Source organism: Equus asinus, chromosome 20, assembly GCF_041296235.1.
Source record: "Equus asinus isolate D_3611 breed Donkey chromosome 20, EquAss-T2T_v2, whole genome shotgun sequence".
In the NCBI taxonomy this organism is placed as follows: domain Eukaryota; kingdom Metazoa; phylum Chordata; class Mammalia; order Perissodactyla; family Equidae; genus Equus; species Equus asinus.
This window is the reverse complement of record NC_091809.1, coordinates 99,638,440-99,663,956: the sequence shown is the minus strand read 5'-3', so window position 1 is coordinate 99,663,956 and position 25,517 is coordinate 99,638,440. Positions and strand designations below refer to the sequence as shown.

The 25,517-nt window shown below is 34.6% G+C and overlaps 1 protein-coding gene across 48 annotated transcripts in view; it reads left to right on the top strand.

Annotated features, from left to right (window-relative positions):
• Positions 1–25,517, top strand: part of SOX6 (SRY-box transcription factor 6) — a 571,438-nt gene that overhangs the window by 167,524 nt on the left and 378,397 nt on the right. The window contains exon 1 of one of the 48 annotated variants that reach the window (XM_070491212.1): positions 11,196–11,303. The exons of 45 other annotated variants lie outside the window; for them this stretch is intronic. The gene's annotated coding sequence lies outside the window, so the exon portion shown is untranslated. Of the gene's footprint in view, positions 1–11,195; positions 11,304–15,375; positions 15,474–25,517 lie in introns of those variants that run through there. 2 more of the 48 variants (XM_070491231.1, XM_070491213.1) reach the window with 2 other exon arrangements.

Below are 25,517 nucleotides of genomic sequence, written 5' to 3'. Positions count from 1 at the left end.
ATCTCTAAAAAAATCTGAGAAGTAGATGTGGCTCCACATGTAGTTTGACCTATGTTTAACCTCATTTCATCCTATCAAAAATAGTTCAACACAAATCTTAGGAATTCTTAAGTTTGGGCTTACTAAGTATCTGATATGACTACTGATGCACTTTCTTACAAAAGAGATACTTTTTCCGTCCTTTTCTATTCTTCTAAATGTATCACAATTTAATTCAACACACAGTTTTTGAGCACCTACTATGTACCAGGTACTGGATATTCAAAGATGATGTTCTTAAGGAGTTCAATCTTTCCTTTTCATCCTTGTTCTCTAAGGCGCTTTCCTTTTCTGATATCTAGGTGCTTTTGTTTCTCTTTCTTTTTGCCTGTCAAAGCAAAGAAACTTTTAAAGGAAATTTTGAGTTAAACCAAAGCTGCTTCTATTGAGAAGAATTAGTACAGCTCTCTGAACATGGGCCTATTGTTTGTTTAGAACCCAGTGTTAATGAGGGCACAATGCTTGTCTTGATTCTTATATGGACCTATTAGCTTTGCTCTGTTCCATGGCCTTGGATCACTGCTCAAATGATTGATACTTGCTAATGACCAGGTGAGAGACTTTGGTTGATCAAAACATTAGGAAACTAGTGCATGTTGCATTCTTGTCAGGTGTCATCCTTTATAAAAGGTGAACCATAATTTAGGACTTCACTTTAAAACAAAATTATTACTGAAATAAGTTGTAAAGGAATGTGGAAAAGTGAAAGAGACTTAAAGCATTTTATTATGCTGTGTTTTTTTGTTCTCCATTAATTGGGTAATTCTTAAGACAATTTTCTCCATATCATTTAGTTTCCTTTTTAATATCTTTGGATGCAAGATTGTGCTTTGCTGGCCTCTCTTTCTTGTTCCTCGGGTGTTAGTGCCAGCTTTGGCAGCCATAATTGTCAGTGCTGGCTCAAATGAAGGAATGGCTGAAGGCTCCTTTTGGAGACCCACTTTGCTGGTTATTTTAATTACTCACAGGGATAATTGTTGAGTAGTGCTATAAAGGATAATATTTCCCTTGCCACAGGATTTAGGAATTCTGCCTAGTAATCACTCCTACTCCTGTTGAATGAGTGTATCTAAGTGGAAAGACTGGTAACTGGCTGTAGGTATCTCCCTAAAATTGTGTGAAGGGCCCCTGGCAGATTAACTCTGGGAAATTCATGTAACCATTACGAATGCTTTCTTCATTGATCTTTTGCTTTCATATGATCAGAAACAGAGAATTTGCAAAATTTAAAATTAAGTTCTTCATCGTCTTATTCTAGGACACCTTCTGTCATATAGCCCTGTGAGACCAAAGATTTTCTTTGCTTTCCTTTTTCACAGTCAGAGATATTAGAAGAACAATAGGATATCTGTGATAAGATCCCTGCTTAAATATTTTTTTAATTAATACTGCTATTGTGGCCATGTCTGTTGTGGTAAAGGACTGTGATACGCTATTTGCTGGTATTCTGTGGAATGGGACTGTCAATACTTTCTGAGATATAGTGATGGAGAAAATTGTGGATCCAGTATCCATTAGATATTTCCTCAAACTTAGCTGCTTCTCTGGGTGGAAGGGAGACACAAAAGTGTAGTTTTGAAGTCTTTTATCAAGGAAAAATTGATTCACAACAAATCAGTAAACAACTTGTGTAGGTCATATATTAGAACTGACTTTATAGGTTGCAGTTTTTAAATTGGAAATAAATGAAGACAAGGTAAGGTGGGGTTGTTTGTTCATTGTCTTTTTAAAAGAGTTTTTGCCATTTATTAAAATAAAAATGATTTCAATTTTGAGTCACTATCTAGACTACATTAGTTAAAATGGAACAAAAGAGAAACTTCTGCTGAAGAATCATCCAAATGACCTTGACCTCTTTGAAAGGTTAATTGCTTTAAAGGCCCCAGTTCTTCTTCATCCTTCCTTGTATCCGAGACCTTTGCCATGAAACTTTACAGTGCCCTTCCACTCTGGACTGGGCATTCTGTCTTACCTCTTGACTCTGGGATCCATCATTTAACTTGCTTTGGCCAACGAGATATTAGCAAATGTGACACTAGTAGAGGCTTGTAAAAGTACTTGTACATTTCTGTTCATACTTGCCCTTTTCTGTCACTACGAGAAGAACAAGCCTGGGCTAGTCTACTGAAGGACGACACATATGGAGCAGAGTTGAATTACTCTAGTCATCCCAGCCAAGGCCATCCTAGATGAGCCAAAAGCCAGCCAACCATAAGACATGTTGGTGAGCTCAGCTAAAACCAGAAGAAATGCCCAGCTGACCTGCAGACACATGAGCTAAATAAATGCTTATTGTTTTAAGCCACTGAGTTTTGGGGTGGTGAACCCTGCAACATTCTTGTGGCTGTAGATAACTGAAACAACCTCAGATAACCCTGTTTGAAAAAGGCTCAATTGGGCAAATATCACAGATGATCCTGAGTGATTTCTTGCTGTTCCAATGACAATATATGTTTCACATTGATTCAAATTCCTAGAGCCAACAGCTCAGTGATGCTTGTCTGAGACTTGATTTAAAGTAGATTATGTTTTCTTTGTGGGTTGATTTTAGGAACTCTGGAGATACTGCCCACCCAGTCTACCTATTCAGCCTATGTGTGTTAGCCTCACAGGGCACAGACATTCCATCCATAAGGAAAGATAAAGCAGAAAATGCAAGTAGTGCAAGTAATTGAGCTAAATTCATATGGTAAGAAACACAAATGCCAGTATATTCTGTGTCAAGAGCAAAGTTTGACTAGAAAGGGGTGGTGAGTGGAGTCAGAGGGGAAAAATAAGGCTGGGAAAAGGGAAACTGGATTTACTTTGGCTATTTAAGGACAACATAGTGTAAAAAGGAATGCTGTGAATGAAGACTGAGCTTTCAAATCTCAACTCCATTTATACTCTTTAAGTCCAATTTGTTAAAGAGGAGGGAAAAGGTTGGATGAAAAGAGGCAAAGATGTAGTTTTGTTAGGGGCATGGTGCTTTCTTTCTTTCTTTGTGCTTTGAGACCAAATGACTATTGTCTTTTCTACTTTCAGACTCTGTATATAGTATTGCTATTTCATTCACTTCCTTTTGTGATAGAAAGAAGTGTATTTTTTGTGACTTATATAAATATATGTACTAAAATATGTATATTTATAACATATAAAAAGTAGTAGCCTGACGGGGCTGGCCCCGTGGCTGAGTGGTTAAGTTTGTGCACTCCGCTGCAGGTGGCCCAGTGTTTCATTGGTTCGAATCCTGGGCGCGGACATGGCACTGCTCACCAAACCATGCTGAGGCAGCGTCCTACATGCCACAACTAGAAGGACCCACAACAAAGAATATAAAACTATGTACTGGAGGGCTTTGGGGAGAAAAAGGAAAAAAATAATAAAATCTTAAAAAAAAAAAAAAAAGTAGTGGGCTGACAATCAGAGTCCCCTGGACAGAAGCAGGGCATCACTGAACACATAATAATCATTATGGCCCTGCATTCAGCTGGACCTGTACTCGGAGAAGGAGTGCTGGATGGGGGACCTGTACTTGGTTAATTCATCATATTACTTGGAAAGGTCCTTATTATTTTGCACAGCAGTGTGGTCACCTGGCGGTAGGTCATTAGCATTTTAGTGTTCTTTTCCGCACAACAATGCACAACATGCTAATTAGAGGATTCTGAAAGCTAAGTAATCTGTTTTAAAATCAGACATTTTAATTTGCAGCTTTAATGGCTGTTTTTATAATAACTGGCTTTATTGGGGGTAAAAGCACTTCTCATGTTCCACTAGCAAGGCAGAGTATAACAGAAGCTGACAAAATTAAAAACCTCATAATGCGACCTTTGCCTGGGATAAAAAGCTGTTTCATAACAATTTCCTTTTGTTCTTTGTTTAAGCCATTACTCTAAAAGGAGCCTCCGATTAATCTAAGTAAATGCATCATTACAGTACTAATCCATGTCCTTCTGTCAGTGTCTGTTTTAATTAAATAAGAAATGCTAACAGAAAGATATCACGCACAAAGCTGTGATTGGAGAAAGAAGCATTGGTTGATCAGGGAAAGATTAAAAAGGGCTTTACTGTTTTGTCCATTTGCATAGCTCCAGATGCCACAGTGTTTCAGGTTGAAAGAAAACTTACAAAAGAGTTTAACACATTTCACTCTTATAGATTTAAAATAATGGGATTTACCAATGAAATTCTAATCATCCAATTTATCATATGTTAGACATTCCAAAGCAAGGAGCAGAACAGCTTGGGGTGTGTCTTTTAAACGTTTTATGCAATGTTGTGTTCTATCTGTGAAAACATACTTGCCAAATTTGCATGTGTTTCTTCTTATTTTGGGTGACATTGGTAAAACCTGGTTGTGAACATACAATATGATTTTTTTTCCTTTTTAAAGTATCTTGCGGCGTCTTGTTTTTTTTTATGGTTTTCTATTGATAATATGTTAAGAATTTAGGCCCTTAATTGGTTGTTAACAATGAAAAGTACATTTAACAAATGCTTATAAAATGAATGTATCTAGTTAATATGGCTACCCTGATATGCAGAGACTCTTAGCAGTAGAGTTGCAGAATTCCCGTGGTGAGGGTTTTCTCCATATACGGGCCATTATTTGATGTAATGAAAAGAGAAAGTGTGCAACAGTGAGATTGTTAATTAATTTAGCCTAACAAGATGAAGATAAATGAAGCAAAGCACAGATTGAATGAAGCAAGAGGTCTTATTTACAATTTAACACATTTTTATATAATGCAGATTTCACTTGATAAAAAACAAACAGACCCCCACCCCAAATACCTGCTAACAAAAAAGTACACTCCCTCCCACCACAATTCAACACTGAAATCCTGACTTGACTTTACAGAAAACATGTACTATGGCTCCATATAGAAGACACTTTTACAGTGTGTAAACAGTGCCTTTCTACTGCTGAGAATCCTACGCTAGTTAACCTTTAACTTCAGCATTTTATTATTCTCCCTATAGACTGAGGATGACCAAAAGAATAATTATCTGGAAACCTGGTTTCTTGTCCTCCAGGTTATCCTGAGGCATCTTGTTTCAGTTATTTAATAATCATTTTATTTTAATCCTCTTTTTACCAAAGGAAAGAAGCTCAAAAGTGAGAAAAGAAAAAAAAAAGAGCCATGAGCCTTTTTACATGTGCTTGAATCTGAAGAATTCTTAAATTAGCATTATTTTTAAAAGTCTCCCTTTCAGAGATTAATGAGCTTTATCCAGTATTTGACCTTTTATCATTCTTGCTTTCTGCTCAGAAGTACTTCCTTCCTTCCTACAGTAGCTAGAAAAGACGGTCTCTTATCTTATGTTACTGTAGGCAGTGGTAACAGGGCTCTCTACAAATGGTGTTATTATGGTCACTATGTTTTTATCTCAGGGGTCACGAACAAATCCATGCAACTGCTTCTAAGGATTTCAATAAATAGGACTTTTTATCCAGACAATCGCCTTTTATGTTACTTTTAAACAAAACTACTAGTCCATCAAGAGTTTCAAAAGAAAACAATTCTACAGAGTGCCGGTATGGCCGCACAGACCAATCATCATGGCACCCATTCTCCAGTCCTTTATTTTTCAAGTCCACAACAATAGGTTGTTGATTCAATGGACAAGACCAGAACAATTAAGTTCTCTGTTTAGCAGCAGTGCAGCATTTTAATGCCCTTCTCTAATAATGGTCTCATTATTGTTATTCTAAGACTGGGCCTCAGGAGGAGGAATATTTGCTGGAGGTACGTCATTATTTTGCAAATTTCGATTAGCTCATCATGTTGTCTGTAGTGTGAAAATCGTAGCTAATTAGGGCAGCCAGTTAGACTACCAGCTTTTGAGCTTATGAGTTAAAAGGTAGCATACTTGATAGGCCAGTGATGTGAAAAAGGTGGTAAAAAGGAGGATTAGAGCAGTTGCCTTAGTAACTCCAACTTCCATCTGTGAGGGAACAATGGACTTGTGTTTCTCCCCCACCTTGGTGTAAAAATTGGTTTTGTTTTGAAAGGACAGGGTTCTTTTTATGACAATCTGGAATTCAGCCCAACTGAGTGTAGTTTTAGTTGTTAGAAGAGACCATTGGGGATAGGAAAGATGAAAGGTCATGGTGAGCTTCAAGGACATGAAAGGTTGTTGTCTCATGTAACAATGGTAGATTGTTTTTTTCTAATATTTCTAGCCAGCCCCTAAGTCAGGTGATGGAACAAATACCTACAGTTTAGTCAGGTGAAACAGGAGGGGGTGGGGAAAGGAAAGGAGAAAAATGGGGTAAGAGAGAGTTTGTACTTTGTTAAAAAAAATAAAAGGTTAACTTCAATTTGCTTTTATTAAACACAGTGATATTTGTTTGTCACCATCTCTGAGATTCCAGTGTGCTTTGGATGGTTTGCTTCTGTGGGCCATCACATCTCTGGGAAGCTCTCCAATGTGTTAGGAAATGTGATTTAAGCTTTCTTCCTGAACTCCCAGGAGGACCAGTGATGTGATACTTAACAACAAATTTAGTTGTTGTAGCTTTCTCACATTATTGGTGTTCTTAAAAGGTTTTCCTTCAAATGCACACTGAATAAAATGAATGATAAATATGAAAGAAATTTGTTTCACCACTCTGCAGGGTTTTATCATAAATTCTATGACTTCCATCACAGAAAGTTTACAGGAAACTGTTTATATGTTGCTGCAATAGCAACGCAAATTTTTCTCTCTGTACATAAGAAAATGCCACAATTTTAAGAGCTATTGGAGGTTTTGTATCACAGAGGAGGTGACAGAAAAGGATTGAATACTGTGTTATTTCTTAAAAACCAAATCACTCTCTCTGGGTTTGAAATACTTTTATTTCAGCAAAATGAGTGACTTCTATTTTTCTTCCATATCAATATTAAAACACTTGGTTGGTGCTGTGTGTGATGTGTGTTGTTAGAAACAGAGAGAGTTTAGGAACACTATCCTTTTAAGCAAAAAGATCATCCTTTGATGATCAAAGGAACCTTCATATTTCTTCCTCTCTATTGTCCCCAAGCAACCCTTGTATAATTGAAGCTGGACTTGGTCCAGGGGGTAGCGGAGATTTTCAAATTCTCTTTTAATCCCATGTCTTTGTTTTTGTATTTTTTCAAGCCAACAGTACTTATTGCTGTAGCCTTTCTTTTTTTTGAGAAGCTGTGTTTATTTATTTATTGCAGATACCTCATAGACTTGAAATAATATCATGAAATTCTAGAGCTTAAGGACTTTTGAGATGATTTAGTCCAATTCTTGTATTTGAAAAATAAGAAAAGTGAGACCAGAAAGTTGAAATGACTTGCCCAAGGTAGCTCAACTAGTTAGGAGTAGACAAATAGATGCCATTTGCTGTATTATTTAAATATAAAAACTTGAAATCAAAGGAAGAATGAAGAAGCATTATAGGAACATGTGTAACTTGTTTACTGGTAATTTTAGTGGTTGAGGGGACATGGAATAAAGCTAACATCTGGTGGTGGTGGTGGTGGTGGGCTTGGGATTCAGATTAGATTTTTTATATCTATTAAATCTCCATTTTAAATAAATGAAACTTTTTTTTCTGACAAAAAAAAAAAAACCCACAAAAAACCCAACATAACTGGGGAGAGATGTACCCTAAGATACTAGCATAGCATTCAGAATCTGCAACCTTTCTTGATCCAGGTACTGTGTGGGATACTTTTATACACATTATTATAATTTAGGATTTAAACACTTTTTCTTTCCAGCGTGGCCAATTAGTTAACTGTTCTGTTTCTTAGTTTTTGCATCTGTAGACAGGGACCTGGTGTTATTCAACTTTATTAGATGTTGTGAGACACAGGAATCAGTATATGATTGAAAAATGCAATATACGTTTGACAGAATATTATGATTGTAAATTTGTGCTTTATCCAAACAGATGTCTCAAGGCAAATGTGAACCATAGTATTTAGATCAATATAAATGCTATAGTTTATTTTTAGAATCATTCAGAACATATTTAGAAATTTTGGATTATATTTAAACATAGAGGAGAAAATAAAATAATGCAGAATTTCACTTTATTATTTCATAATAAAAAATTTGCTCCCTAGTAACATTTTGGTGTATTTCATTTCAGTCTTTTATCTATACGTATATGAGAAGAAAGAACATGTCTACTTGTTTACTGCCCTCTCTCTAGTGCCTAGAACAGTGTGTGGCTCATAGTAGTTACTTGAAAAATAGTTGTTGAGTAGATGAAAAAAAAAATCACAAAATTGGATCATCCTGTAGATACATTTTTGTATTTAAGAAATTATTTTATTGGATTTTCCTGTATTAATAGGATGTAAATAGTCTTGGAAAACAAGATATTTAATGACTACGTCATATACCATCATATGGATGTACCACAGTTTGTTTTACCATTAATTTATTGGTTTCTACCTTTTCACTATTATAATATGAAAGTTAATTTATAAGGATCTCTTCCATTTATTATTAAAGTGGTAAAATTTAAAAATCAATGAAAAAAAACCCTCATAACAATAAAACCCCACCAAACTCCATCACCTCCTTCAAGTCTTTGCGTGGATGTCATCTTCTCAGTGAGGACTACCTTGACCACTCTTTAAAATCACAACTCTGCAAACATTTCTGATCTCTTTAATCCTATTCTATTTGTTTCCATAGCCTTTATCATCTTTTAACATACTGTATAATTTGTGTATCTATTAAATTTATTGGCCATCTTTCCCTCATATTTCCTAGAATATAAGCTCTGGATAGCACAGAATATTTGACTGTTTTGGCAACTCATATTCCCTAGTGTTTTGAAGAATGCCTAGGACATAGTAGGTTGTTAACAATATTTTTTGAATGCATTTACTAAAGCTTAAAGAGATGGACATGTCTATTTTTTAAGTTAAGAATCAATCCTTTTCTCTTCACATGGGGGACTTTCATCAACCAATTTGTACACTAGCTAAGGACTCCTGTTTTCTCAGTGTTGCTATGTACATGTTACCTAGTTAAATTAAGTCAAATCATAGCACTTGGCTGAATCTTAGGCCATGTTGGTTACAGTCAAAGTGTCTTGCAACAAAGGCACCAAGCTTTTGCCACTTGAAGTCACTCTGATCTCTAGCTGCAGGGAGACGGTTCTGGATGAGAAATGTCACCAGTATCACTCCAGATGATCCTTTTCCTCATCTAGAAGTCCTTCTGGTAAGACTCTTGAGGTTTACTGGTTAAACTGGGAAAACTCAGGTTAACCTGATTATTTATCTATATTTTGGGATGATTTTACCTTATTTTTACCCCCAGCTGATTATTGGTCCTATTCTTGAAATTTTCTTAGGTAAGACATTTCACAAACTCCTGCTTATTTCTTTCACTATATATGGTTTATATTTTCCTTTAAAAATCACATAAAACAAAAATAATTGCCACTTTGTATCCTTTGTTGATAAATGTTAATTATGATCTTTATACAATAGCAGTTATATAGCCACGATAATACCTTATTTTTATATGGTATTTATAGTTTCAAAGCTCTTTAATGAACATGATTATCAAATTAATCCTAGAGACACAGGGCGTGGTTTATTATACCCATTTAGGGACCGAGACACAAACAAGTGAAGAGACTTAATCTAGATCATAAATCTAGGAAGTGGTAGAGAGGCCACAAGAAATCCAAGTCTTCTGAGTTCTACTAATCCAATACTATTTTTCTTTTACTCACTGTAACCTTCTCTCCAGGTTAAATAATCATTGTTTTGTTGACCTTTTTAAATAGGTTCCATGAAAATGAAAACAAATGATTAGAATTAAAAAATTTGTTTACTTTATTTTCCCTGGTCTACTATTCCAGTTCTCAAGGACTTTCCTTTATCTTTCTGTGGTTCTTCTTTTTCCATAGTTCTTATCTTTTCCCTTGTTCTGACTGTGAACATGGGCTTTTATAGCAGTTTGTGAAATCATTGGCTGCCATGTCTGTCTTTTCACCTTTTAGCTAGTTGTTTGTTTCACTTCTCTACACATGACTAAGCAATCCTCTTCACTGTAACAGATATAGAGCAGACTGGTAGGGTTCCACTGGGATGGGAACAGCCTTGGGAGAAAGTTAATATAGCAGACAAAATATATTAGCTAAAAGATTGGGCAGTGAACACCAACAAGTGGGTCCATGTATGTAGAAGAGAGGCATAAAATAGGAGATTAAAGTGTTTCATAAAACAGACAAAGCAAGACAAGTCTGGGGCAAATGGTACTTAGAGATTTAGACAGGTAGTCCACTATAAGACCATAGACAGTACATGGAGTTAAAGGACAGATTCCAGTTTCTGAGTAGTCTGCAAGTAGAAGGTTGCCAAGACCATGGAAGGGTCATGGTCTTAGATGGACTAGTGCATTCAGGTAAAGAAAGGCAAGGTAGAATCCTAGTTTTTGGAACCAAAGCAAAAAGTCAAGGTCAAACTAGCAGCAGGGGCAATTAATTTCATTCTGAGTCCCAAGGGATTGTCTTGGAGTCTCTTTATAGATGAGGTCAGAAATGGTCTTAGAGCAGGGGCTCTCAAACTTTTAATGCACATAAGAATCACCTGGGGTGCTTTGGCTTTCTGGAGTGGGGCCCAGGTGTCTATATTTTAAACAAGTGCCCCAGATTATTCTGACGCTAGTGTTTACAGATCACATTTGGAGAAAATTGCCATAAAGCCTGATATGGCGCTTATTGTAGGATAAGGGACCAAGAGATTACAAGTGTTGAGAGAGGAGGCATTTAGAGGTTGCAAGTCAGACCTTTCTACTAAGAGAAAAATGTATCTGTTATGCCCAGAGCTGATTTGTATTTACTTGCATGTAAGAAAGCAGAAAACATTGGCTGATATGCACTGGACTGGTGTGTTGTAAGCCTATTTGGTTTTTCTCTTCGTGTGTTTCTTGTGTTTATGACCTGAGTGCTTTTGTAGTATCTGACATAAAGATTTATTCCTTTTAGTGTAAAAAAGTAAGGCTGATTGTTCTTTTGTGTCTCATCTAAACTGTCCTTCATTTTTACTTTCCATTTGTTATCTGCATAATTGAATTTCTCCTTTTCCTTCCCGCTTCATAAATTGATTAGCATGAGTTGAGCAGACTGCTGTAATGCTAAGGGTTAACCAGAAGAGAATTACAAATGAACTATCTAGAAAGTTGATTATTAATCCAGCTAGAGAAGAAATATCCTTTTACTTAGCAAGAATGAGTATCCAAAGAGCTGATAATATTGTTCAGGCAGTGAGGTGGAATGGCAGAGATTGGTAAGTAAAACAAAACTTGGAGCTAATTTTTTATATCCATTTTTAAAAATGCATAGAATGTTGATCTGTTTAAACAGTTAAATCTAATATGAATTTACAAGCTGCTGGAACAAGTCTAAAAAGTTCCAAATGTGTTTGTTAATAAGATCCCTACTTAGACTATCGGTAAAAGTTAACTGAAAAGTATTTACATAAGTAGATAAATATATTTAATTGTGAATATTTATAAAAATACACGATTAGATTTGTGATTAAGAACAAGGAAGTGAGCATGGAGGAATGATTACTAAAGCAATCTGAGTCCAAACCTCAAGCTGAAGAATATGGAGTGACAAACTTGTTATTTCACTAGAGCAAGTTCTGGGTTCTTAGGTATGAAAATATAATTTAAAATATAATATTTGCATAAAGATTCAATGAGATATTTTTCAGACTTCTGGCTAACAAAAATTGTCATAAGTTCTCTTATTTTCTGGGTCCTAGTACTCATTTCGTCTTGATGTTTAATTTAAGGACTTTTCTAAAGACAGCTTTTATTGTATTTGTGAATTGGAAGGAAAGAGAAATGAGAGGATCTGTGCTATTTGTACAAAGAAAATTAAGTGAAAAGGTATGATTTTAATAATGTTCTTCCATCAAAGACTGCTCCTCCTGTTGTAGAAGAAATTTTGATGTCCATATTCAATTCTATAAGTTTGAAGTTTTGCATGAATTACTTGATATTACAAAACTGAGCCTTTTAAACATAGTATGGACCACACTGAATATTATTGCAGCTTTAATCATTTCAGTGTAGCATTGTACTTAGGAGAAATTAGTAAACTTATTAAACTTACCCTAAATTGTAATTGTGAACCGTCAACTGCAGGATTTTAACCTTTTCTTTAAAAGTATTTCTTTAGTGGCAATAAAAAGGCCTCAAATTGCTATTTTGTTATTTAATACTTAACATTAAACATTAAAACATTTCTGTGTTTAAAACACAGAAAAAGTGTTTTAAAAAGACTGTAATTTCAGTATTGGAAATATATGTTATACATGTGCATGTGTGTTTGTGAATATATATAGTATATATACATTCAAAATACCAGAGCACCATTTAGCCATATACACTCAGCTTCTTTTAAGTTCTAATATTCTGGCCCATATTTAGGCCTGGGAATATAAACTATAGTAACTAAAATAATAAAAACAACAGTTAAAATTTATTGAGATCATGTGTGCTAACTGCTATGTTAAATGCCTTATCTCATTTAATCCTCATATTAACTCTGTGGTTGTTGGAAAGCTACAAGCTAAAACAAAAGATAAGCTAATTAAAGAGCCTCTAACATCAGGTTAAAAGTCTAGAAAATAAATGCCTATGAAACAAAGTATATAAGAGGGGGAGATCCCTAAATTCTGTGTGCTTGTCTTTCTCAAAATTGAGAAGATTTAGTATAAGCCTGGGAAAGAAGAGAAGGAAATGAACCAGTGAATTCTTGGCATTCATTAATTCTTTAAAAAATTTTTTATGAAGAAAACATCAGTCAAACGAAAATATATAAAGAATGGGTTAAAATACCCATGTATTTATGAGAAATAAAACATTCCCAATACAGTTGAAGCCTCCTAAGAACTCTTTCTCAATTTTCTGTCTTCCTCTGTTTGTGCCAGAGGCAAACCTTCTTTTGAATTTTGAATTTATCATTCTCATGCTTTTCTTTAAATTCCATATTCATCATATAGGAGGAAGAACTCCACTTGCCATTCTTTGAGACTCAAGAAAGACCTTTTCTTGCCTTCCTATTACACTTTAATGAAAACAAAAAATCCTTAACATAATCTGCAAAGCGCTGGCCCTGCATAGTCTGACCCCTGCATTGCCAGACTCAGCTTTGGCCCTTCTCCCAAAAGTTCTTTCTGATTCAGCTGCTATACTGGTCGACCCCCTGCAAGTTTTCTCCTGCTCCAGGTCTTCACGTAACACTGTCTTCTCAACAGGAACACACTTCTCCCTGCTCTTCATCAGAATGATTCCTACTTATCCTTCAGGTTCCCATTTAAATGTTGTTTCTTCAGAGTAGTCTTTCCTGATCCTTCCAATTCAAATCTTATCTGCCTGCAAAGATCTTGTTTCCCAGCCTTTGATTTATTTCATAGCAGATATTGCAATTTTAAATTGCATATTTATTTGTGTGATTTTGTTTAATGTCTGTCCTTCACTCTGGACTGGCCTATTCTCTTCTCATGTTTTCCCTAGCATTTAGCGCACATGGTCTTGTACATTACAGGCACTCAATAAATATTTGTTGTTGTTATCAGGGAGAGGAATGTAGTAAAAGAGAAAGGAAGAAAGGGAGATTGAGAGAAAGAAAGAAAAATCACATAAAAATGGAGTCTGTGGGTTAGTTTGTGTCTACTGTTGAGGTAAAATGATGCAGCTTGATGCTAGCAAAGATTGGGGTGAGGGAGGTGGTAGTGACATTTTGCTTCTTACCACCTGTTTGTAGAACATTTGACAGCTTTTCCCCATTGTTGCTTCTTGTTTTTCAGTGTGATGTTTCACTTTTGCATTCTCATTTTGGAGAATCTGCATTCCTGGGTGCAAGAACTGAGCTTTCAAATTATAAACTTATATAGCAGCCCTGGTGGCTATAATCTTAATGTGGAAATACCATAATGGGCTCTAAGAGTCTGGAAAAATTTAGGACACTCATTTAAGGAAATATATCTGCTACTTTTACATAGGAAAGCCGTGAGGCCACTTGTAAGAGTTTCAAGAAGGGTAACTATCACTAAAATATTCATAGTGGTGACAGTTGCTATAATATTGCTAGGCAGTTTGATTTTTTTTCAGGAGAATATAGAAAAGGTTATAAAAAAGGAAAAGAAAATGAAGTCAGTCTGAGAGGAGGGCTAGGGTTTTCAAAATGTCAGAATATACTTATGTTGTACTCTATGTAAATCTTTGCTGGCATTTGTAATTAAAGTCCAAGGCTAAAAGATTATGCTGAAATGTTTTTTTTTTGGTTGGTGGTGTGGGAAAAGGAGATAAAAAAAGAGGATAAAAAAGAGAATTTAATTAAAATATTTTAGTGTTAAATGAAGGGGATTTGTAGAGTGTCTCATTTATGGTCATAGAAGGTGCCATTATTATTAATAATATTGTACCTTACATTTTCATTTTGCTTTATACTTTCAAATGAACTTTTTCATATATTATCTTATACAGTTCTTGTAGTGGCCCTGTGAGATGGTTAAAGCAGGGGTCTTATTATCTTCCCTTCATAACTAGGAAAACTAAGACAGAAATCTGATGGGAACCAGGACAAAAACTTTCTTTTTTTACTTTCTAGGTATAGTTTTATAGGCAAGACTAATACTCACTCCACCTCTATCCCTCCAAAAAGGTTTGCATTGGAAAGCATAGTTAGGACCTTCTAAGGACCAGGATGGAGTAGGTGGATGTCCTCTGTAGGTTTTCTAGACTTGTGTTTTATTTTTTTCTAATTTCCTAAAGATGCAAAATAGTTAATCTCCAAGTGGAACTGAGATGGTTAAATACATGTAATTAACAGACACATTGCTAAGCCTATCTAAGTTTAGGCTTATTGGATGAAGTTTAATGGGCCCAGTCTTTGCCTGGATATCTTAGGATATCTTAGGGGTCCAAAAATAAGGAGAAATAGGTATGAACTTAAAAGAATGAAATACCATAATTTGGAGTACATGAACTGTAGCTTAAATAAAACCATGTGATAAAGCAGAGGGTACGAGCTCCTTGGGTGGAAATCCAAGTCATGTGAACTGAGGATGGACACTTTTTGGTGCGCTTTTAAAAGATTTTTAAAAAGAAAAAGTGGAAGGCAATGTGTATGTTGCATATACATGTATGCAGGCAAGTGGAGGGGAATTTCTTTGAAGACAAAGAAACACCAGGAGGTGTTTGTAATGATTAGCTAAGAAGGCTGTTTGCTGCATTAAGGTAAAAGCCAAATCTTGTATTCTTCCATTGGACAAATAGCCTGGTTGCAGAGAAGTTCAATTTCTCACTCTTTCCCTTAGGTTAAAAAGACCAGGCATATTTACTGTGAAGAACAGAAGCCGTCAGAGAATCCAATAGCTGACCTGAGATGGCCAAAGTGCTGCCATAGAGCAAGAGTGTATACTGTGGAGGGCCAAACCCAGGTTAGCAGGTGAAAGTCACAGGAAACCAGAGTCACAGGAACAGTAGAAGAAAACTTTGTAATAGTTACAGTTGTCAAAAAATAGAATGAGCTTCCTTGTTGAGGTGGTGAAGACTTTCTTATTAAAAGGAATTGGGGTGAAAGATTAAAATATTGAGTTATACCAAATTATTTCAATATTAAAGTTTATAGGAAGATGTCCTCTACGCATCACCTGACAAGACAAGGATGTGAGTCAACATAAGGGACAAAGATGTTTTGCTATCTTATATGAAGTCAAAAATGAACTTCCTGAAGGGCAGTTTATTTTCTGTGTTTCTTAACCATACTTACCCTAGTATGTGAAAAAACCAGTGGATTTTTATCTGTAGGCAGCCATTTGATGCCTGGAATTATCCCAAGTAAGAACTTTAGACTTTACTAGCTATGCCCAAACCTCAAAGAATTGGTGTAAAATAACAGAACTGTATTATAAGGGGAAAAAAGAGAAATCAGTTTGTTTCTCCATTGGGTCCAAATCTGGAGAATAAGAATTTAATCTGAGTTAAGGAGAACAGTTTTGAAAATAACACTGAATTCATTTACTTACCTTTAAGGGCTCCTGAGCCTCTAATACATTAATGAGATAAAGGATCACATTTTTAAACATTTTAGATATTTTCTGTTATTTCAGTTTCTCCTTATTGAGGTAATACTTTCATTCCTTTAAAAAATTAAAAATATTTTAAAATTACACAAATAATACACAAGTACATTCTTATTGTAGAATAGAGTCTAGCAAACAGTAGGCAATCATTAAATATTTCTTGAATAATTATTGAAAAAAATCAAAGGAAGTTTTCCTTAATATCTTTCCCCACCCTAAATTCGACTTATCTTCCCAAACATGGTTACTACTTTCATTCTGGTTTGTATCCTTCCAAACGTCTTTCTATATAATCATATATAAATATACACACTTATATGGAAATATGCAATTTTATTTTGTGTAAGGGTAACATGCCTCCCTTTTACCCATATTGCTTTATACATTGCATATCTTTTTTTTTCATTAAAATTCTGACTTAAACTTCTTTGCTGATTTATATAGCTTTATCTTATTTTCTTCTATGTAGTATTTTATACTATGCATGTACCATCGTTCTGTTGATAGATATCTGAGTTAGTTCCAATTTAAATACTCTCAGTTGAAATTTTAGGTATTTAAAACTTGGAGGATGGAAATATTTGACTATGTTCTTTTAAAATATATAAAATGGGCATAGAAAATTTTTACTTGGTAGGGTTATGAGAATTAAGGATATTGTAGACAGAATAGAATTTATAAAGGTATGGAGGAGTGAAAAAGCATGATATCATTTAATCCTTCATTAAGGCAATACAAGGAATCTTTATCAGAAGACTGTCTTGTCAGAAGATAATTGGTAGTGAGAAAAGACCCCTTTAAGTTAATCCATGTAAAATTGAGTGGGGATAACAACTATAAACTCTGGACAAAATATGAAAAACAATTATCTGAAGATACTGGGGAGCAACCAAAAGTGGCTAAATCTTGAGAGGAGATGACATTTGGAAGAAAGGAGCGACACTGGATAAGTTTGCCATTTTCAAGGTGTCCAGTGTGAAGGCATGCCCCAGTCTGTGCCAGTCAGGGCTAATAAAACTCCAGTAGAGAAATCAGCAGTCTTTCTGGTCTGGAGAACCAGCAAAATAGACTTTCAGGCAACCACAGCTACTGGGAAGTGAGGAGGTAATCCTGGAAAGGAAAGAGCCACAGAAAGGGTGCCTCAAATTCTATCTATAAACTTTGCTCCAATCTCTGACTGATTCCCAAACCATGCATGCATAGGACAGGCTTTAAGCAGCCCAGGTAAGACTAAAGGAATTAAACAGGTATGTGAGCTACTGCCCACTGCAAGTGAGACAGAATATGCAGTTTGGGTCTAAGCAAGTAAGCTTTTTGATAAAACAAACAAACAAAGAGTGACGTTCTTTAGAGCACTATTAAAAAAATCCAGAGTCTCCAGGGCATAATGGTCAAAATGTCCAAAATATAACCCCAAATTACTCAACATATGAAGAATCAGGAAAATATTTAAAAAATGGCCTTTTCAGCAGAGAGAAATTACACAAAGAACCAAATTGGAACTTAAAATTGAAAAATATGATATCTGAAATAATAAAATAACTTGATGGGCCATTCAGTAGAATGAAGATGACAGAGGAAAAAAAAAATCAGTGAAATTAAAAATAGATCGATAGAAATTAGCCAATTTAAAAAATAGAGAAAAAATGGAAAAGAAATGAATATAATATTAGGGATATGTGGGCCAATATTAAAAGGTCTAACAGATATAAGTTCCAGAAAAAAAGGAAAACAATATTAGTGCAGAAAAAAATACTTGAAGAAATAATGGACCCAAATTTCCCAAATTTTGTGAAAGATATAAATTTACATATTTAAGAAGTTCAGTGAACCCCAAGCAGGATAAATTCAAAGAAAAGCACACCTAGGCACTTATAATAACTTCCTGAAAACAAGAGAAATTCATAGATAAAAGTTGTGTGTTTTTGGTAAAGACCAAGAAAAAAGAGAATACAACTTACCAATATCAGGAATGAAAGAGGAATTATCACTACAGAATTTGTAGAGATTAAACAGACAATAATATTATGAATATTATGAATATCTTTATGCCAAAAAATTGTACTACTTAGATGAAATGGATAAATTCCTTGAAAAATACAACTTACTAAAACTGACACAAGATGAAACAGAAAACCTAAATAGCACTTTATCTATAAAATAAATTGATTTTTCTTTTTTAAAGATTGGCACCTGAGCTAACATCTGTGGCCAATCTTCTTTCTGTTTTCCTTCTTCTTCTTCTTCTCCCCAGAGTCCCCCAGTACATAGTTGTATATTCTAGTTGTGAGTGCCTCTGGTTGCGGTATGTGGGACACTGCCTCATCATGGCCTGATGAGCAGTGCCATGTCCGCGCCAGGATCCGAACTGGTGAAACCTTGGGCTGCAGAAGCGGAGTGCTTGTGCTTAAGCACTTGGCCTTGGGGCTGGCCCCTCTAACTGCAAATTTTTGATTTGTCAATAATTTGAGCTATTCTTCAACACTATATTTCTCATGAATTCCTGCATTTTTTAAAGGTTTTCAATTTCATTTTGCAGTCACTTTACCTTTTTACTTTGCATATTATTTACAGTATTCTGCAATGCAATATCTATCAATCAGCTAGCATGATTCTCAACCTTGACTGAAAAAAATTATCTTGCAATTTTTAAAAGTATTCCTATTCTTAGGGTGCACTTCAACCAATTAAATCAATCTTTGGGAATGAGACCCAGGCATCAATATTTTTTAAAGGCTTCATTTGACTCCAATGTGCAGAAATGTTTGAAACCACTGAGCAATGATTATCAAAGATACAAAGAAATTGACCCAAATGGGTGAGATATGTGTTAATTTGTGAGAAAAGTTTGAGTGAAGACTAATTTTAAAAACATTAGGTTCACTAGTGAATATTTTTGTGTTTTTATGCCTTTCACTTCCTATGTAGTTTTGGGGACTGACAATGAATATTTAAATAATGAGAGAATCTCTTGTATCCACTGAATGCCAAGCATGTATGGACCAGGAATACGGTGGTGAACTAAAATGTATGTTGTCCTTTTCTCTAAGAGTTTACAATCCAAAGAAGAGGAAGATATTAAATAACTATTTAATGATAAGATAATAAATACTTTGAAAGGAAACGGAGACCTAACCTAGGCTTGGAGTCAAGGGTGATGTCTCTGCATTAGTGATATTAAAGCTGAGACTTAAAAGATGAGTAAGAGATAATTTGGTGAAGAGGAGACATAAAAGGGAACATGATTTCTGAGGACTGTAAATTTAAAAGAAGCTCTAGGAACAAAAATCAGGCAAAGATGATTAAGAACTATCAACAGAAAATAGTTAGAGAAGATCGAGTCTTAAATTGCTGTGTGTGTGAGTGTCAGAGAAAAGGTTAGCAAGATGATATGGCATCAGATATTAATAGCTTTTGTAGCCATGCATTTGGAGGAATATTCAGGAATTTAGAGTTTATTCTGTAGTTTATGAGGAAAAAACAAAGGTTTTTAAGCAGGACATTGAAGCAATCAGATTTTATATTTTAGGACCTCAACTCAGGTAGCAAAAAAAAAAAGGTTTCCCAATTTGGTGTCCTCAACTTAGAATCAGAAAAGTAAACTTTGTTTTGCTTTTCGTGCATTGCAATGAAATTATTAAAGTAGTATGGATTTCTCCTCCAACTCTCATTATTAGTCTATCCCCCAAGCTAAATGCAAAACCACATGTATGAAGACAAAAAATCTCCAGTAGCGTTACTCAGGAGCCACATGTATACTAATACAAGCAGAGTCTTCCTATGAATTTTGAGTTTGTCAGAGACAGCTTTGAAATAAGATCAGGAGCTTGAGAGCCATACTCAAGGGGTTGACCCCAGAGAATAATATGGCTCCAGAAACCACAGATCTCTGAAGATACTAAAGTGGCACAAGGCAATTAATTTGACAGCAACACACATGAAACTGCCCTTTTAGTTTGAATGACTATATTAGCTTGTAGGATAGGAGGTGGGGGAGGAAAAAATGAAAATTTCAATTAAATAATCTTTTACATATTTTTCTCCTTTGGATTCAATTCATTCACAAATGATATAACCATTGCTTGGGATTTCCACAGCATTAATTAATTCAAAAGAGCAGAAAGTGAATCAGAACCAGAAACTTATGTATTATGCCCTTCTTTCCTTTAAGCATCATGGAAAACTCAGTGTTTCTTGTGTTCACAGGAGTTTGCATTTCTAAGACTTGGGTGTATCCAATTTAAAAGTGGCTTAAAATTTGCTCCCAAACCTAATAATAAAGGAAAGATATTTGTTTTATATTTTCTTTACTTCTCTGTTTATTGAAAGTAAACAGTGATGGAAATATTTGATAGTATATTTATTTGTTTATTTAAGCAATGGAAATAAGACATGAGAGAAAGGACACCTGAAGAGCATTTTTGTTTTCCAAAGATAAAAGGCGCTTTGGAAAATAACTTACAGGCATGATTTAGGCTTACCTTCCTTTTACTACAAAATATAGATACCTCTGGTATTAATGATATCCACTGCCTTTAGCCCAGAGTCCAAGAAAAGAAATAGTCACAGCTAAATCAGCTAAAGTGCCAATTAGATCTGGAGATATCAAGTTTTAGGGGAAATTACAGACAGGGTAAATTGAATATTAATTGGGAATGGGGAAGCATATAATCTAAGGTCTAGTCCTGATTATACCACAGTTTAACTGCAACTGTTTTTTATTTAGTCCATCTCAAATATGTCTAGCACTATACTGTTAATACTACTGAGAATGACACCAACACTTAAAGTCATTGAGAGTTTCTGGGGTCCCAGTACTTTGTACCTGTTTGTTCTTCTACTTTTCTCTCTTTTAAAATTAGAGCTCTAGTTAGTGAAGAAACAGGAAAATGATTTGTATTTCTGGGAAGAAGCACGTTTTCTAAATGAAAAAGTCCTCTAGGATCTGCTCTATAGCTCTCTGGCATCTTCTCTACTGACTAGCTGTACGTGGTATTCAGAGGGACAGTTCCAAAGAAAGATACACACTATAGATCATAAAGAAAAATTCTGTCATACGTCCATTTTTGATATTTTAATTTGCTTTTTGTGCTGCCACCTTTTCCTTCTTTTTCAGCTGTGCAGAGTCAGTGATTACTCAGTAATAGCTAAATTTGCCCAAAGCATTCTAATTTCTATCTTAGAAGGTAAAAAAGTGCATTTTACTTATGACTATGCTTCTAGAAATTTTTCCATTTTATCAGTGTATTTTTCTCTTTCCCTAGAGTTGTTTAAACATTTTTTACCCTAAAAATGAGGGTGTGTCAGAATTGTTGCAAGCAAAGATAGAGGTAATCGTATGTGGTTCCTGTTGGAAGCTTTTTGTTGATATTGACTGCTATTTAAAATAGTGCCTCTAAGATGAGTCTACTTTTAGCATTTTTATTTTTTTAAGTGAATTTATTGTGCTACATTTAATCAGTTTTTTCACATCAGTTACATTTTTGTAATACCTTTATTGTCCTAGGATCAATGTAGGCTATTTGAACAAAGGATTCAGTACAGGATGAGTTAAATTCCTCTATTCTACCGTTCATATCTTTTCTACATTTCTAGAGATTGCCTGTCGAAGCACCAACGTTATCTTTACAATTTACCTATACATTCTGATTTCTTAAATAGTTTATTGTGTAGAAAATATAGAAAAATTAAAGAAGAGAATATTTAAAATCACCCATAATTCTATTACCCAAGATAGCCCTTTTAAAAATTTTGGCGTAATATATATATAGTTGGGATTATATCATATCCAGTTTTAAATTATAAAGTATAAATTTAATTTCTTAACAGCTTGTCTTGATGACTCAGAGTTATCATTATGAACATCTGATTCCTGAGCTGCTCCTTGAGTTGAGGGTCTGTTAAAGCTACTTATATATTGAGTGGTCCCCAAACTGCTCTGCTTTTTTAGTTCTTGTGTCTGCACTTTGGATTGCCTGTCTTTGCCTTTGTTTCCAGACTGTAAGCTGTCAGTTCTCTGTAATTAGTGTTTTTGCCTCTGGTAATGTCAAGCCTCCTTCCTTTCTTTTATAAGCTGCTATTCTAGTCGACTATGGGCTGTTAAATTAGATAAGAGAGGGAAAACTAAATTTTATAGAGTTCCTTTTTGTTGTACAGCACTAGTACAGGTGCTTTCACATAAATTATGCTATTTAATTTATCCCAGTAAGTCCTTGAATTGTTATTAGTTCAATTTTTTTAGATAACAAAGAACCATTTATTGAGCACTCACTATATGCTAGGCACTGTGCTGAGAACTTTACATACTCTATGTTAATTGGGTTTATTTTTGCGACGCTTCAGTGAGGTGGACTGTTTTAAGATAAAAATACCTAGATGCAGAGAAGTTGGGTAACTTGCCCAGAATCATACTACTAGTATTTGGTAGAATTGAGATTTGAACACAGGTATGCCCCTCAAATAACTAAAAGTGCTATAATTATGTCTGAAGTAAGAGTAAATAGATTCTGAGATCAGGAATTCTCCTTTAAGAAAAGTAAATAAGCTTTAGTGTATTACTTATAAAACAAGACATTAGGTTTGGGTTTTGCTTCCTTTCCAATTCTCCTCGATGCTCTATGATAGGGATGTTGCTGTATAAGGGATTTGTGGAGAAATGTAGTGATGTAAGTGTGGAAGTGTCTAAGGACAATATTCGGGCCAAATTAATCCTAAAAGAATGAAGTTAAAAAATATCTACCAAGCAAGGAGCAATTCTTATTATGGTTAAATAAGCCTCTCATAATTTATAGAATTATAACTGTATTCTTTGCTAAATATCCTATATCAAAGGGAATGATTTATGGATTTACATAGAAGTTAATAGAGTAATTAGCCAAAACACCACTGTATTGATTATCCATAGCTATATTTCTTGGGGAAACATGTTTTAATCTCAATGTGTATTTCTAATTATATACAAAATGAAGGGATGATTTCAAGGAACAGAAAGTCTCAGATAGATTCTTTTCTGGTGCTTAAGAACTTGGTCTTTAAGGTTTGTCTGTCTAGATTCAAATCCTGACTCCACCATTACTAGTATAATCTTGGACAACTTAATTTCTGTGTGCCTCGTTTCTCATATGTAAAATGGGAATAGTAGTAATAATGTCTGCATAATAATACCTACTTCTATATGGGTTTTTGTTTTGAGGACTAAATAAGTTAATATATGTAAAGCAATTAGAATCATGCTTTTTGCATAATAAGTGCTTTACAAGTGTTAGCTATTACTATTTTAATTTGAATTTCTAACCATTTTTCAAATCTCAGAATTCTGTAAAAACTGCTAGCAATCTTAAGTTTTTGCTTATCAAAATAATTTATTTTTCACTTCACAAATAATTTAATAGTGTCTTCCATCATTCCCTCTTTCCTTCCTTAAGACCTACCCTGAAGTTGACAATGACCTCACAATGAACTCTGTAGATTCATTTTAGGTGATTTCTTGGACCTAAAACACAGAAACATTCAAAGTTGCAGTATTTTATTGAGAAAGGACACAAGCTTCATGTGAAGTATCACATATAGCATCTCTGCCCTCTAAGTTGTGAGATTTTCTCTGCCTTTTGAAAATATGATACTTTAGGCAAATAGGGTAATGGTGCAGTCCAACAGCTGATTTGAGTGCTGAATGTGCACTGGTATCCTATAGTAGAGAGGACTCCTTGTTTGTTTGCTATTTTATTACTGAAAGAAAGTTGCAAATGGCAATTTATAACCTCCCACTATCGTGGGCATGTGCAAGACAGAGATAAAAGCTATGTTTCCTTCGTGGAAGGGTGTGGAGGTTGAGGATGATTTCAAATTAGAAATAATGACAGCAATAGAGGCTTCCAATGAAGATACTGTGGTCACCAAAGGAAAAAGGGGAGAAGCTAATTCCTGAAGTTGAGGTATTTGATTAAATATTTAGGTTGTTTTTTGTGTGTACAGGAGCCAGGTATGTTGTTATTTATCAGCTGAAGAGACAGCGTGTTTTACAAATGTGTTTATTGGATGATTTGATGATGGTTGGGAGAGAAGCAACCCTGAGATATCCAGAAAACCTATAGTAAGTAAAGTAAAAAATAAGATATTTGATGGGCAAAGGCTTTTGCTTTTTAAGCTTTTGCTTCTCTTTTATAATGATTAACTGTGAGAATTGGCTTGTTGTAATGGTGGTTTATTATTTTGGATAATAACATTGACTTAGAGAAAAAAATTATCAGACTTTGATTAGAATGTCTAATGCTTTCTTTTATTGCCTTAATAAACTTTTTTTTTTGAAGACAGCTTATAACTTTGTCAGCCGCGGGTGATTTTATGCTTAAATGTTTATTTTAAAAAGTCTGGCATTATGCCTGTGTGTGCTTCTGTGCGTGTTTGTTTGTGTGCGTATTTGGATTGGAGGAGGAGACAGGGAGAGGAAGGGAGAATTTTAAGGAGATGGAAAGTCAGTGAAAGTTGATGTAAGTGACTGGAGTTTTGTAATAAAATATAAAAGATTTCAAGCATGTTTTCACTCTTAGTGGGAAAAATGAAACTGACTATATTATGTATATTTCCATGAAGAATGTGTATAAATATCATATGCAAAATTACAAGAAGAATCAAACTTTGTAATAGTTGGAAGAAAATATATATGACTTAAAAATATTGTAGCAGAGGTAAAGAGAAACTTTTTTTGAACATACTTTTAAACATAGTGTCCAATTGGGATAAAGTTTTAACAGAACAGGCTGGGCCATTTATAGATTACAACGCTTTTAATTTTCTCAGTGTTACAAAGTGTTGATTTTGATAAAGAATTTGTTAATGCTATATCAGCATCTCCATGTGGAGAAGTGCTGCTGGGTGATTAGTTAGAATTGGGGCTCACAGCCAAATGTAGAAATTTGGTCCTAGTTCTTCTGGCCTTCTGAGAATAGGAAAAATCTACTGTTTGCCTGACCCTTGATTCCCTATAAAAGAAATTCTTCATTATCAAGGATGTCAGCTCTTTTCTCTTTCTTCATCTTCTTTATTTTTTTTAAACTTTCTTTTTGTGTCATGTCATTACCATCTTCACTTATGTTTATTAAGTAGATACTAATTTTGGAGGTACTCCCAGGTTTGTATTAGCTTAGTCATATGAAAATTCTTTACATTTGTATAAATTTTGACTGTAATTTTAAAGCCGAAGAGTCTAATTTTTTACTTTATATTGAAAACTGAGGAATCTAAAACTTCCTGAGACTAATTGATTTGCTCAAGATCACATATTTAGGAATCCGGGCCAAGAGTTTTGGTACTGCCATACTGTCAAATAATTCATCCTGTTCAATTGTTTTGTTTTGCCATATTGATGACTAATGTCAGCATATTTGTTTTTTAATCATC